The following is a 12,214-nucleotide window of genomic DNA, read 5'->3' on the forward strand; positions in this document are numbered from 1 at the left end:
CACTCCAAGTATACCTGTACCAAGTATAGGAAACTTAAGCCACCCTGAAAATTCATTGGGGTTTTAAATGAATATATTTGTTTCTTAGTCACGTGCGTATTTGGTCAGTATAGTTTCAACGGAGGTCTTTCCGTTCCTGATTCTTTCGTCGTCATTGTCACACCGTCATCGTCACACGAACCCTTGCCGTCGCTCGTGACGCCCAACACAACCGCAATGACCGCCATGAGTTTCAACGCTATAGATTTCTCTCACGAGTATAGTTGGGTTACAACTGCACAAAGCGCCCGCCTTTTTTATCGCGTAAAAGGCAGCGTTGGTTGCGCAAAAATTAACAACATAATGAGTATCAAAACTGAGTTGAGGTTATTTGAAGTAATTTGAGTATTAGCATGTGAATTGTTTGCCGACTACAGGAGGATTCGAACCTTTGTCCAGCGTTTTGCCTATGGCGTGCTCATCACAGGGCACAGGGCTTTCTGAACAATTTGTCAAACCGGTTCGGAACGGTTCCTTTAATTAGTTCCAGTTCGGGTTCAACTCCAAGATGACAGAAAAATAATGGTTCAGCTCCGGTTTTAGTTTCACTTACACTCCGTTTCGACACCCTGCGCAGTAGTGTGAGCCTGACCACTTGCGGAGAACTGGAGACAATGCAGTTGTATGCATAGATAGTTACTTTGCTGCGTCTCTCTAATTTCGTGCCATGAAGTTGTGCTTCAACAAGACTGGAGTTTATTTCCGGAAGTTGGATACTTTCTGCTGAAGGTGGTAACAAACTTCGCACCGAGCATGGGCGTATACTGAACTAACAGCCATGCAAGTTACATGTATAAACATGTCACAAGCATATTTCAGCAACAGTCTCGAACTGTGTCGTTACTCTTAATGACTGAGGGCGTTCAAAGTACGTCGCGTTGTCCAGCTGCGTTCGTTTTCTGTCGGTAGATGATTGCAAGACCATCCGTGAACAGCGCAAATGTACTTGCGGAGCTTCCAGAGGGAAAAACATTCTTCGGCCATTCCAGTACAGCGTCGCTCGCAAGAAGCAGTAAAGATTTGGGACGCGATTTACCGGGCACTAGCTTCTTACACGAGCAGTTAGCCAACAAAGCCCAAGCACTTTTTACCGCGAAGCTATATATGGCTAGATTCTGGAAGAAATTGCGTGTGTCCATTGAGCCGCGTAAATCGAGAATTTCTCCCTATACGTGTGCCGCTTCTGAGGATAGTTCTATACAGGGCCGACCCGCGGCGGAGTTGAAGCAGGCTTTAAGCACTCCGCCAGCTTGCAAAAATAAGTTTAATATCTTAGGTCCAAATACAACCCGTATCAGATATTAAGCTGATAAGAACAGATACTACACTTTGGCCCGCGTCGGCCATGTCTACGTTCGCCCCGGCCTCTCTTTGTCGGCGTTCCAAGCGCTTGCTTATCTCCTTTCCTTTCCTCCCGCTCTCCAGTGGTGGCGGTCCAGTAATAAGTGCGCTGCCCGCGAGGACCGCGAGGCGGAAAGAAATGCGAACCGTCTATGTGGCCCCGATCCCGCAAACTTGGAGGGGTTTCCGAGGGAGTTTGTGGCCTCTGTTGGTGTGTGACCGCTTCTGGTTTTCGAGCGACCTCCCAACCACTACTGCATTACGGGACGTCGACCAGCGCACGATCGCCTTGGCTACGGTGAAGCAGTGTGTGAGCTCGGAGTGCGGTGACGTGAGTGTCCTACGTGCCGGGATTCGTTAGTAAAAGGTGTCGTGCCGCGATTTTAAACAATACATGGGTATGTATACCCCATGGTGCCCATCATCATCATCATCATCTGATGATGATGAAGCCTCAATTAATTGCACGAACCCACTATGGGGGATAGGCCATCAATCGGGTGGTAATATGATTCAATAAATAAAAGAAATTGGTTAATAAATAAATAACACAAAAAGGAAAATAAATATATAATCCAAGATGAAAAATAAACTGTGAATACATGAGATAAAGTATTGATCAATACTATAGTAAGCCTTGCGTTGATAGGAATACTAAAGAAAGCGAATAAATAAATAAATAAGAAAAAGAATATAATTAGACTTGAGTAAGTTAAATTCTGAATAACCATCTTCCGAGGCTCAACATCGTGGAAGAGCGACTAGTCGCGCCTCGTCTTCCACTTATGTGCATACGGCTTTTGACGCACGGCAGTGGACAGTGCGCCATTCAGGGGCCCACATACGCAGCTTTGCTGGTCATCCGCCTTTACAGAGCGAAATGGCACTGATTTTTTGTTTCGGTTTGCGAGGCGATATGTTACGACATACAGGCTTATTCAATACACAGGGTGTTTCACATAACTTGAACCAAGGATCGAAAGAAAAGTGGTTAGCCGCAGCTGAATGAAACCAACGGAATATGGTTTGCCGTCATGTGGCGCTCCTTTCTTTATATTACATTTATTTAGTTAAACTAATATTAGTTATGCAAAACTATTAATTTTGGGGCTGTAGTGTTGGTCAGCAGAAGAACGAGACAGATGTCAACCCATATCACACCAGACGCAAGACTCTTTATTCATGCGAGCACCCATATATATACCCTGGCAACAGTGGTGCCATCTCTCTATGGCTTTGATAGTTATGCAACTAAGGGCACCTAGTGTCGCCCTACGACACTACATCTACCCCTTCCTTAATACAGACATATTCACAAGCCAGTCAATGTTTATATCCAAGCACATAGTCCTGCAACCTTGCCGGTGGTCTTCTGTCTCTTGTGGACCGACGTAACGCTGGCGGCTCGCCAGCAGTTTCGATGACAACGGAAGCACTGTCACCATCTTCTGAAGCAAGGCTTGCATGTACTGGACCCTGTGGCTGTGAAAGATCTGAAGAAATTGACGGGGATAGCTCCAACTGCCCAGAGGTTCTGCCAGGTGACCGTGGGCTTGGCAGCCAAGAGGCTTGTGCTCCGTGTAGCGGCGCAGCTTTGTAGTCGTCATCCCACCGTACCGCATGTTGTGGCGATGCTCCCGTTGGGACTGCCGTCAGCTGTGAGGCATTCCAAGTTCGACCGTCTTCCAGGCAGAAGGACCAACGCCCGATGCGCTTAAGGATCTTCATTGGAGGTCCAAAGCTGGGAGTACCTTTCGGACCAGGAGTTGGTTTCTTAACGCGCACATACTTCCCAACTTGGAACTGCGGTACTCGGGCTGCTCTTCGTCGGTCAGCGTACACTTTGTTTTTGCGCTGGTGCTCTTTCACCCTCTTCCGAAGTGAGGACATCTCCGGAGCGGGGTCCGTGAAGAAGCTAGAGGTGGGATGTCCGATGACGTCCAAGGATGTCCTGATGTGCCGGCCATGCAGAAGCACTGCAGGAGAAAGGCCAGTGGTACTGTGAGGAGTAACTCTGAAGATCCCCAAGTACTCTGTAACAGTGTTCTTCACTGGTCGCTGCTCTAGCAAGGCCAACTGAATATAAGATTTGAGCACACGGTTGAACCTTTCCACCTGTCCATTTGCCTGTGGGTGATACACGGCCGAGAAACTGTGCTTGATGCCCCTATCTTGAAGAAAGGACTCGAATTCTCGGGATGTAAATTGTGGTCCGTGATCCGAGACCAGTTCGTCGGGGTAGCCTTCTCGTGCAAATATTGACAGGAGGAAGTCCATCACTTTAGTGGAAGACACATCCCTGCAGAAAGCAACTTCTGGCCATTTGGAAAAATAATCGACAACCGATATAACGAAACGGCAGTCGGCTGGTGCACGCTCAAATGGGCCCACAATATCAATAGCTATCTTGCTCCAAGGTTTATCTGGAAGGGCCACTGGCTGTAGTGGAGTGGGATAGCTTTTAGCACTTTTGTCTGCCGACTGACAGACCGTGCAGTTTCGGATGGCAGTCTCTACTTGTTTGTCCAGACCTGGCCACCAGTACTTTCCACGAAGACGTTGCTTGGTCTTCACAATTCCCGGGTGCGATTCATGGGCAAGCTGAATAAACGTAGCAGTGAGCTTGGCTGGAACCACAATACGCTCCGAGCGCATAAGCAGACCATCTGCTACTGACAATTCCTCCCGGACCTCATAGTAAGGAGTCAGTTCAACAGTCAAAGATTTCTTCGCTGGCCATGATGTCTGAACAAAATGAACAACCTCCTGGAGTTTGCAATCCTCGGCTGTAGCAAGTCGAAGGTCATTGACATGAACTGAAGATGTGACCAGAGACACAACTTCCTCTTCAATCTGAAGGCCATCTTCTGTGTCTGGAACAGGCAGCCGGGACAAAGCCTCTGCTACCTTGTTGTATTCTACACGTCTGTACTGAACTGTGAAATTGTAACGAAGCAAACGAGCGGTCCACCTTGTGATGCGAAGTGGTCGCTGTCCTGTGCTTTGTGTCGAAAGTAGAGATACTAGGGCTTGATGGTCCGTTACCAACGTGAATGGTCGTCCCCAGAGATAAATGTGCCATTTCTCGCATGCCCACAGACACGCCAGGGCCTCCCGCTCTCCCGCTGAGTACTTCCGCTCCGTTTCTGTCAGAGTTCGGGATGCGAATGCAACAGTCCGAGTGTGTGGGCAGTGAGCCTGTTGTAGTACTGCTCCCAGGCCATAAGCAGACTCATCTGTGGCCACAATAACAGGGAGCGTCGGATCGAACATTTGCAGTATCTTGTGCGATGATAGGAGCTTCTTTACCCTTGCAAAGCTCTTTTCGGCAGCGTCATCCCATTCAAAATGTACATCCTTACGAAGCAACCTACGCATAGGTTCTACCTCTTCAGCCAGGTGGGGAATAAACTTAGCATAGTACTCAACCAAGCCCAAAAATGAACGCAGCATGCTTGTGTCTGTGGGGGTGGCAGCGTGAACAATGGCATCAACCTTGGCTTGAAGGGGAGCTATTCCTTCCGAGCTGACGCGATGCCCAAGAAATGGTATCTCCGATGCATTAAACACGCATTTATCATTGAGCTTAAGTCCAGCTTCAGAGATTCGTTGAAGAACTTGCTCCAGATTTCTCAAATGCTCTTTTTCAGTCCTGCCAAAGATAATGATGTCGTCTAGGTAGCACAGTACCCCTTTGCAGCCTCGCAGGACCGTTGTCATGAGGTGTTGAAATGCAGCTGGGGCTGATGCCAGTCCGAAGCACACCCTTTTGAAACGAAAAAGGCCATCGTGCGTAATGAAAGCAGTGAGGTCTCTGCTATCTGGGCAGTGGCGTAGCAACAGGGGGGGCCGGGGGGCCGTGGGCCCCGGGTACAAGGGGCCAATTGGGGGGGGGGGTGTCATATACGCCTGAAGACACCCCTCTTTCCGCCAGCTTGACTGGGCGCAAATTGCAAAGAATGCTCCGGTATCAGTAGCCCGAGCTCATGCACCCGATGCGTTGCGCCGCAGAATTGTCGACTGCAGCTCTATCAACACCCCACGAAATAATTGCACGAATGTGCGGGCTAAAAAATTTAAATCGCGAAATGGTCACTAAACTACTCGCCTTAGCGGAACGTTTCATGTGGAGTGCGCTCGTGCTGTGCGTTCATGTTGGGAGCAGGAGTCGCTAAACATACAGTGAGGCGTTGTAAGGCGTTTGGGCTCTTGGGTCCCTCTTCCGTTCAGAACGCGCAGCGAAGACGAACAAAGACAGCAGCGAGCAGGCGTTCAACCAGCGGGCCCGGCGCTCGCGTTTACGGCGAAGCGTTCGTTGAGAGCGACGTTGCATAAGTGGGGCCGTCAAAAGTCGCGAATAGGATTCTCTGGATCGCCTTCAGACTCTGTTCGGCCGAAGAGTTTGGCGGCGTATGACTCGACAGGCTGTAGTCGCGGGCCCGCCGCGATGTCCGGCTCGCTTTTACTTCCCCTCTCCCGCTCGCTCCGAGAAGCCGCTGCGAAATCTGCCGTTATGTTTCACGCTTTCCTTCTTACCCTCGAAAGTTCCAGAAAACTTGTTATTGTGTGACTTCATGTCACAAGAACAGTGTCTGTATCAGCTGCACAGAATTTTATAAAAGAAAAGGTGAATTTTGTAAGGATATTTCCTGATCGAGATTCTATGAAGTTATGTCTTTTTGTGATTACTAGGAACTCGGTAGCGTGAAAAAAATGGCAGATAAGTAATAACCATATCCTTAATGATCCCGTAATTAGTACTTATAGAGGAAGCACTTCAATCCGGGAATTGAGGACTGAAAGTCATATTATTAACTCAACAAAAACTTCTTAAACAAAATCGTTTTGGTTGCTACAACCTACAGTACTTTGGCACTGCGGGCGGCACCCAGTATATGGCAGCAGCGAAAGAAATAAGAAATAGTGGACCAGTGAGGTTGATCCCTTAATCCTCTTCATTGCGAGTGCAGACCAACAGTAGTGCAAGCTTTCGCTGGTACGGGCCTCATCGCGGCCTTTTCTTTCTTTTTTTATGGTGACGCCAAGAATCGACGCGAAGCGTGCTCTATTCTGTTCCCAATCTTGCGGTGGTACCGCAGCTCGGATAATCACGTTTGTATGTATAGCAGCAAATGAAAACAAGGCTTTATTGATCAGAATGAAGAGAACTCTTAATTGTCGTAGCATTGGCGCTCGCGCAGCGGGGAGGCAGGTAGCATTTCATAATAGGGTGGGGAGATCAGCGTCACTGACAAACAATTTAATTTTCGTTTTCGTTCAGGGCTGCCCACAGACAGAATACTGCGTGCCATAGTACCTACGACGATTTTTGTGAAGTTGTTGGGCAAGATATGAATGTCGGGCTTCAATTTTGCAAATGCAATATTGCCGCTAAAATTGGTAATTAAAGCTTTATTATAAAGATATTTTTGTTACTTGTGACGTGAGTCATGTTTTCCACGATTCCGCATTTGTATTGGCTGCCAAGCCTTACAGTCTGGCAGAAGATGTGCACATGGGCTTATCACACGTTATCAGTGCAGCACCCTGTGTTATTTGGCGCAGGAAAAACAGCGTGTATATTTGCTGCATTCGCGATCTCTGGAAAAGAACCCGAAGGAGAGGGGGACCCGGGGAACGTGCGCGGTATCCAAGGCGGCTGTACTGGGGCTGAAACCCGGAAATTGTCGATATCCTCGCCTTCCTTGACTACATAAGGGGGGGGGTGGGGTGACAGAAGACCTATGGGCCCCGGGTACCAGACGACCAAGCTACGCCACTGTATCTGGGTGAAGCAGCAGCTGGTAATAGGCAGAAGCTAAATCGAGCTTTGAAAAGTGGCGTGCTCCATTCAGAGAGTGTAGAAGCTCTTCCGTATGGGGCAAGGGAAAGCTGTCGACTACAATCGCTTTGTTAGGCTCTCTTAAGTCAACGCAGAGGCGGATACTGTCGTGCTTCTTGCGGACTACAACGATAGGAGAAACCCACTCGGAAGCGTTAACCCTTTCAATGACATCATCAGAAAGAAGACGCTCAAGCTGGTCGCTAACCGGCTTGCGCAGAGAAAGTGGCAAACGTCTGAGCTTTTGCACGACTGGAGAGGCTGACGACTTTATCTTGACCTTGTGCTGAATGCCCTTGGCAAGTCCAAGGCCTGGTGAGAACAAATGGCAAAATTTTGCCCATAGCAAAGCTGGCATACCGAACTTTGGTAGACTTAGCGGGCTGTGCTGTTCCTGTGCCGTTTTGGCTGCTCCTTCCAGCATGGCACCTGAACCTTCTTCGGCAGCCGTGTGCAGGCAACGTAGCTGTGCACCCACAATATGTAGCTCTAGAGCTTGCACAGCGTCCAGACCAAGAAGAGAAGTCCCTCCGGGTGCGACATGAATTGCTACAACGGCCGTTTTTTCCTTGTACGAGATTCCGGCTTTAAATTGTCCCAGCACAGGAATCTTCCGGCGTTGGAAGTCCAACAAAGTAAGTTTAGAGCTGGTCAATTGTATGCTGTCTTTGAACACGCCTCGGAATTCTTGTTCCCGTATAATTGACACAGCGGATCCAGTGTCGACCAAGAACTTCACAACGCGCGGCTGCGATTTGGAGTTGATTGGCGTGACTGCCACTTCAATGTAGACACCTGTGGGCTTATCTTCGCAAACAGTGAGAATGCTGATGGCGTCTGACGTGTCCTGTTCAGAAACTACTTCGCGGACGCGAGCCGAGCGTCGTCCTCGTGCGCTGCGGCCGCTACGGCAGACTTGCATGAAGTGACCACGGCGGCCGCATGCGAAGCAGGTCTTACCGCGAGCGGGGCACACAGACGGCTCGCAACCTGCTGTGCCGCAATTACCGCAGACACCTGAAATTCCTCTGTACGGAACAACGGCGGTGGCCGTGTCTGAAGTTGGCGGGAGAGCATGACGAACGCGGGCTTGACTTGGGACGCGCGTGTCATTGTCGCTGAAACGCCGGTTATCTTGTCTGGCCATTCCAAAAGCGTCACGTTGGCGTGGCTGTTGTATGATGCGCTGAATGGGGTTAGCAAAGGCTTCAGACTCGAGCTGAGCTCACTCACGAAGTAGCGCAATTTCGACGGCACGGTCGAAAGTCAGTGCGTCTCCTTCCAATAACAATCGTGAACGTAACTGCGGAGATGCAACGCCAGTGATGAACTGCTCGCACATGTTTTCGTTTGCTTGCTCGCCGAAATTGCAAGAGGCAGCCAGTTCTCGAAGCGCGAGGGCGAAGTCAGAGATGGACTCACCGTGTAGCTGACGGCGTTCGCGGAAGTGGTTGCGTTCCAGCCGAACGTTGCGCGTGTCGGCGAAATGTCGAGCCAGCGTCTCGCGGGCCACGTCGTATGCGTCTGGGGAACTAGTCGCTGTGGCGTCTTGCTCGGAGAGCGCGGCTGAAGCAGCTTCGTGCGGCGCAGTTGGCGATGGGAGTGCATCGAAAATGCGTTGTCCTTCCGGCCCCAAGCAGTGTAGCAAAAGAGCTCGGCGGCGGGACGCAGGCAGGTCGGCAGCTCCAGACGCGAGAAGGAAATTCTCGAAGAGGCGTATCCAGCGGGGCCATGGAATGGCTGGAGTGCCCGGGGTAGCGAGGAATAGCGGCGGCGGCGAAAGTGCTGATGATGATGTATGGGGTTTCATGGCGCAAGGGCCAGGAATGGCCAAAGAGCGCCAGCGGCGAAAGTGCAGCGGATCCCATCCTCGTCGCCAAATTGTAGTGTTGGTCAGCAGAAGAACGAGACAGATGTCAACCCATATCACACCAGACGCAAGACTCTTTATTCATGCGAGCACCCATATATATACCCTGGCAACAGTGGTGCCATCTCTCTATGGCTTAGATAGTTATGCAACTAAGGGCACCTAGTGTCGCCCTACGACACTACAGGGGCCAAGTGCATTTCTTTGCATTGTAGAGGTGTTTAAAAAACGACAGATGCAATTTTTTGTGACAACGTACATGCTGCGTGGCGAATTTTTTCGGCGTTTAAAGAAAGCCCGCGAAATATGAAGTAAAACCACGTGACTGCGCTCGTGCGTTATTCTATTGCACGGCCCTCAACCATGCGTCGAGCCTATCGCTTATCAAGTGATGTATCGCCAACTTCATCGTCATCTTCATCGTGCCTTCATCGGCACTGCCATGATCATGAGGACACGTGAGCAGCGGAACACACGTACGCAGGCTGCAATAAAGCTGTGGTGCTTGCGGCGTTACGTCTGACTGATGTCAGTGTTTTTAAGCCTAGTGCGACATATCATCAAGACGACGGCGCTTCCTTTCCGTGCGCCACCGCCAATTATGCTGACGCACTGTGAAGCCGATGCCTAGAGCCGCGGTCGGTCATTTCGACGTGGTCCGCGCGCACGGTTCTTTCGCGCAAAGTACGGCTGAGAGCGCTGCAATACGAAAGCGCACAAGCGCAGTCACGTGGTTTCCTTTCATATCTTGCTGGCTTTCTTTAAACGCCGAAAGAAAACTCCACGCAGCATGTACGTTGCCACAAAAAGTTGGATCGGTAGTTTCTGAATCCCCTCTAAAATTATACGAAACACGAATTGGCCCTAGAGTGAATATTGCAAAATGCGCATAATTCATCTTTGTTAATTAACTAATTAAGCTGAATATAAAACAATAGTATAAGGAGTGCCCCATGATGGCAAAGCATATTCTGTTGGTTTCATTCAGCTGCTGCTAACCACTTTTTTTTTTAAATCCTTGGTTCAAGTTACGTGAATTCAGATCTTTCGAATAGAGCATTTCAGTGCAATGTAACTGCAGTATGAGCTTTTTAGTTCTACTACTGCAATATAGCTATACAAACTCTTTAATAGCCTTATCAGTCTGAGTCCTGAATGCCGAGAAAATTGCAGTGGGCTACAAGAGCCACAACAAGAGCGACAGAGCAAGAGAGAATCTTTATTTTGCTAATGCAAAGGCCATGGAAGCTTCTTGTGCTAAGCGCATGCGTTCCAAAAATTTGTTTCGCGAATTTTATGCTGTCGTGCCAGTCACCACTTTCTTTTTGGGTAAAGCATGGGCAAAGTTCTTGAGAAGCCAGGTGAGGTGGCCATGACGTTGTCCCGTGATGCACTGCCTCACCTTCTGCACCGCACGGGCGAACTCTTTCGGGCATAGTAGTTCTCCGCGAGTCCCGTTCACGAGGTCCTGCTCCGCTTCGACGGCGGCTCACCGCGCTCGTTGATGAGCGTCACCAAGAGTTGTTCCAGTAGCTCGATGTGACTCTTGCAGATGGTCGCCCATCCCGGCGTCTCGACCACGTCGTCGATGTGCGAGCACACGAAGTTGAGGGCCCGACTGCGCAACGCGAGGGCCTCGTGCTGGTGGGCCAGTATGAGCGCGTCTGCTGCCGTCTCGACGCTCAGACCGGAGATCAGAGTCAGCTCGCACGACGCCTTGAGGCGATCCAGTTTGTACCTGTCGGCGGCCTTCAGAAGAGAGACCGGCTTCGGGACCGGTTCCGGCACTTGACCCGTGTAGACGAACCTCAGGAGAGCGGCGAACGCCTCAGGTTCGACGTCCGTGACGGCCACCTCGGGGAGCGCATCCTCCGCCGACGAGCTCTCGAACATGGCCCGAAACACCGGCGACCGGGCAGCCAGGATGCCCTTGTGAGCCGGGAAAGTCTCGCTTCCAACCCTCAGCGTGACGTCAGCGTTGCTGTTGCTCTCGAGGAGCCATGCCAAGTCCTCGGAGAGGCGGCACTCGGGAAGCGCGGCGGACGCCATACCGCTGCTCGTCCCAGGCGCACTGGTGGTGCTGCTCTCCAGGGCGATCACTTCGCACTTCAACGTCAGCGTGTCGTTGGGCAAGAGGTTGCTGCTGTCCTGCTTCAGCGCCAGTCTGCCGACGAATTTCCCGAACCCCCAGCCCTCGCCCTTGCGCCTAAAGAGGCGCGTGTCGGTCTGTTTCTGGATGGTCTCGTTTCCTCCGGCGTCGATGACCGAGAACCTCGCCGTAGCGGAGACCCGCCTGCTGTTGCAGGATACGAGGAACAGGGACACGAAGTACTCGTAATCTTCGCTCGATCCCCTCGGGAAAAGCTTGAGGTGCCACGTCACGGGCTTGGTCTCACCCGCGGAGAAGGTTGAACTGAGCAGAGCCTGCCCAGTAGGCTTATGGCACAGATTGAAATTTGTTATTGTCCAAAGGTACGACAACTTGACGACTTTCTGGTTGGTTAGGCAGAACCCCTGTTCGCCACGATCACTGACAACGCTTTCGGGAGGCTGTACCTGTGCTGACACGTCAGTGACGTCACCGGCATTCATATCCATGCAAGAGGACGGACCTTCAGGCAAAGAATCGGCGCGCAATAGAAGGGCGGTTATACCGGCGTTGGTAAGGTGCCTTTTGGTGCCCTTGTTGCATCGCCCATCGTGACGGGAGCAGCAGCCCGGCCGCCTTTAGCTTTCTTCTTCTTTTTGACCTCGCACTGCAGTCCCCCTAGCGGCCACGGCCCGCACTCTCGATGGCACCCAAATACACATATACCGTATTTACTTTAATCTAACGCGCACTTTTTTCTCGATAAAACGGGTCAAAAAATTGCGTGCGCGTTAAAATCGAGTACGACCCTAAATCTGCGTTATCGCCATCAGCGTTTCAAATAGCCGCCTCGTACGCGCTTCGAGACTAGCTGCCGTAGCTTCCTCCATGTGCTGTAGTACGTGTGCTTAGGTTAGCCCGCCGTCCGTCTTTCCGTTTTCTGCGTTTGCTCTATCAGAAATGTTAGAGATGGGCAAAACGGCTCACTTCAGTGAGTGGCTCGAAACGGCTCAGCCCACTGAAATGAACCGGT

The 12,214-nt window shown here is 50.7% G+C and overlaps 2 pseudogenes; both read right to left on the reverse strand.

The window, feature by feature from the left end:
• Positions 1-1,206: 1,206 nt before the first annotated feature.
• On the reverse strand, positions 1,207-1,386 carry LOC126523114 (U2 spliceosomal RNA; annotated as a pseudogene).
• Positions 1,387-10,291: 8,905 nt separating this feature from the next.
• On the reverse strand, positions 10,292-11,853 carry LOC126522350 (speckle-type POZ protein pseudogene; annotated as a pseudogene).
• Positions 11,854-12,214: the final 361 nt, after the last annotated feature.

This window comes from Dermacentor andersoni, chromosome 6 (assembly GCF_023375885.2).
Source record: "Dermacentor andersoni chromosome 6, qqDerAnde1_hic_scaffold, whole genome shotgun sequence".
Taxonomy (NCBI): Eukaryota; Metazoa; Arthropoda; class Arachnida; order Ixodida; family Ixodidae; genus Dermacentor; species Dermacentor andersoni.